The sequence below is a fragment of the Cucumis sativus genome, chromosome 5 (genome assembly GCF_000004075.3).
Source record: "Cucumis sativus cultivar 9930 chromosome 5, Cucumber_9930_V3, whole genome shotgun sequence".
NCBI lineage: Eukaryota > Viridiplantae > Streptophyta > Magnoliopsida > Cucurbitales > Cucurbitaceae > Cucumis > Cucumis sativus.
In genome coordinates this window covers 16,443,307-16,446,668 of record NC_026659.2, presented here as the reverse complement: position 1 = coordinate 16,446,668, position 3,362 = coordinate 16,443,307, and the positions used below count along the sequence as shown (strand labels likewise).

Sequence of the window (3,362 nt, the reverse complement as noted above, 5' to 3'; positions counted from 1 at the left end):
TTCTCCTCACGTTTTATAAAACATTTTCTTAAGAACGTGAAGAGAGGCTACATCGTATCATGTGTTTGTCCGTGGTTTCTGGATTTTGATCAGCTAACTTGTTGTCTACGTAAAACAAGTGCAACATAATCGCTCCTCTCGTGTTTGAAAGCTCGCGATTGTGACACAAGAAATGCACTAGCCAAGAATGCACACGAGGAGGGCTACACGAAATGCCAAGCACGCAACCATGTGAGGTTCACAATGTGCTTGTGTGTGAGGTTAGCACGCGGGCATGCCCAACACGCGTGAAAAGCCTCTTGTGAGATTCACACACAGTAGCCAGCGCCCAACCAAGGCCCTACTACCCACCCATTCGTGCCAGGCAGTGTCATATTGCGTGTTGAGCTATTTTTGGTAATTTTTTGTGTTTTTTAAGTATACTTTTGATATTTTATTGGCAAAAGATAATTAATTGTACTATTTTACCATTATTTCAGGACATGAGAAGATCATACAAATTTATAAACCAAGGATTTGAGCTTGTATCTATGAGTGGAAAATGTTTTATTTAAAGTGATTTCAAGCATGTTCTTAAGTCATGATTTATGACGGATTTATGATAAAATGTTTAAGTTATGTTATGAAAAGTCTTTCAAGGGTGTTATTGTTTAAAGGTATTTATTCAAGCATATTGTTTACTCTTCAAAATGCATAATATTCAAAATGTTTTCCCACTTTCTAGGTAGAGATCGTGTCCTCTAAGCCTAACTTGCTACTACCTGTCTACTAAAGGATTTCATTTTGTTATCATATGTGTCCTGTTATTTTGTACTAATGATAAATTAGTCTTTTGTGCTATCAGACTTAGGCTTTTGGGAAGGTTTAATAAGGTTTTGTTCTAGATAAATAAGATTACGTTTTTTCTATGTAAAACTTGTCTAAGGTTGTTAAATGAAAAAGGTTTAGCCCAATTGGTTTTAGTAAAATTTATGTGTTATGTTTCCGCTGTTGTTTAGAGTTTAAAGGTTCAGGCTAAGGGTTAAATGGTGTCGTTCTTGACGTGGGTGCTATCGATTGGCTTCACGCCATATCTCGAGCCACGCAAGTAGGTTCTCGTGGTGGGGTGTGATAGCCTAAGTTGGCTTATTAACGGTTAAAATGTAAACATGTCCATAACAAAATAGTCGGGCGAGGCCCATGTGGACCGACTGGTAAAGGTTGAAGAGCAAATGCTCTACCTAATGAAAGTTCCTAACTCAATTCGCTTCTTGGAAACCCGCCTTGAAGAAATTTTTTAGAAAGCTGATGCTATTAATTAAACCACCACCCAAAATCTTAAGCTAGTGATTAAAAGTAAATTTAATTATATATCACTAACAATCCCCCACTTATGGGTTCAAAATATCTAAAAGGTCCAACAAGTGAAAATCAATTTTAATTGGGAAGGAAACACCAATACAAGGTGTAACGACCCAACTTTTCCAAATAAGTCGAAGTCATTAATTTCAAATAAAGACCTGAGTTTACGCAAAATCTCAATCTCAAATAATTTCAAAGTCTCAAAGAAAACAAAAATTTATATTTGGGCCCTGTTTAAAATAGCCAACACTTTCAAGAAAAGTTTACTAATTCGTGAATACAGTTCAACTATAAAATTTTCTAAACAATCTCAAGTACTAAAACAAAACATGAGAAACAAAACATTAAGCGGAAGCAAATTAAAATATCCCCTATGGCAATCACGCTTCCTTCCTGCCCCTCGCCGGTTTGTCGCCTTTATTACCTTTGCCTGAAAAAATTAAACATAAGGAGGGTGAGTATAAAATACCCAGTAAGAAACCCTCTACTGGTCCCATCAGGGGAAAATAAATTGTTAACATTCTATTGGGACACCCTGTACAGTCGCAGTCTTGTGATCCCGTAGGATGCATATTTCAGTCTAACCCCGAGGGACGTACATTTCAGTCTAGTGTTCTGCAGAAACACATATCAGTCTAATGCTCCCGAAGGTGCAGAATAATTGGTGATCCCGTGGGACACCTACAAGGCACACATCCCAATAAAAGCTAACAATTTTTCCCCTCAGTCCATTCTAAACATCTTAACAGTCATTCACAGATCAGTTAAACATTCTCATCATATAAACTCCTTATTTAACCCCAAACAGTCGTCTTACTCTAATTTAGCCCAAGGTCAATAAAAAGTATATCATTACATCAGTTAACAAGCTAAACAATCATAATCTCCTCCTCAGCCACCAAGGGCACAACCATGACGTTTCCTCCGTTCACAAGCACACAACATAACAGTAGATTATACATTCAGTCTAGACAACAATCAATCTACTAATCAAATCCACACTTTATATAAGCAACATCTACGAGATTCAGTCGTTTCCACATCCTTATCTTTGTACATATACATAACCAGACAGTCACAACATATACTCAACCACAGTCCACATCAACCCATGCACATATATATATTAATTTCTCCCAGTCAAACACAGCAAACATTAAACTTTAAGTCAATACCCAAACATACATCATAACTGTCGTCCCTACTCAGTTCACATAATATTTCGGTCCATACAGTCAATACATCTTAATTAGTCAATATATCTTAATTTTGTTGTTGAGTCCAGTAGAAAATCCCTTACCTCAAAGTTAGGGAAGCTCCTTAATCAACTATCGTCCACGAAACAATCCAAATAAGGGCAAACTGAAATCAAAATTCACAATTTGGTTGTGAATAAATCAAATCCTAAACATAATCAAACATAAAATCAACATCTTTCTAAATAGTTTCAACCATTCAAATTACCCCATATGTAAATTCCACAACTTACCAAGAAGTGGAAATCAATTCCACTTCAACCTTTTGGAAATCAAGGATTCGCTCACTGAATTAAGATGTACCTTCAAGATTAAGCAATTCGCCAACAATTAAATCCAATGGTAGCATTCAACAAAAACAAGAAACCAACAAAAACCATAACTTGTTCTTACCCAAATATGAGCCCAATGGTTCACGGCAAGGCAAAAATGACAATCAAGAACGAATCAAACGGCTGTAAATAGAGCAACACTGAATGCGACTCAACCGGAAAAGAAAATCGGCTTCAAATCGTAACTCCGTCTTCCAACGAGCAGAAGAACGACGACTTGATAGGGACACAATTTAGGAAGAGATCGGCTACCGGTGGGGACACGGGTTGCAGATCTGGACAACGGCGGAGAAAGGTTGCGCGTGCTGGGCAGAGGGTCACACGGCACTGGCGGAGGGTCACGCGGTGCTGGGCAGAGGTCACACGACGCTGGGCAGAAAACAGAGGAGAAAGGAGAGGGGAGACAGCCGGCGGTTACAGGTTCACGCGCGGC

The 3,362-nt window shown here is 38.3% G+C and overlaps 1 long non-coding RNA gene across 1 annotated transcript; it reads right to left on the bottom strand.

Annotated features, from left to right (window-relative positions):
• Positions 1-1,528: 1,528 nt before the first annotated feature.
• On the bottom strand, positions 1,529-2,735 carry LOC116403683. Its single transcript, XR_004216483.1, has 2 exons — positions 2,642-2,735; positions 1,529-1,771 (listed from the first exon to the last, which is right to left on the bottom strand). It is a non-coding gene; the product is annotated as an uncharacterized LOC116403683 (long non-coding RNA).
• Positions 2,736-3,362: the final 627 nt, after the last annotated feature.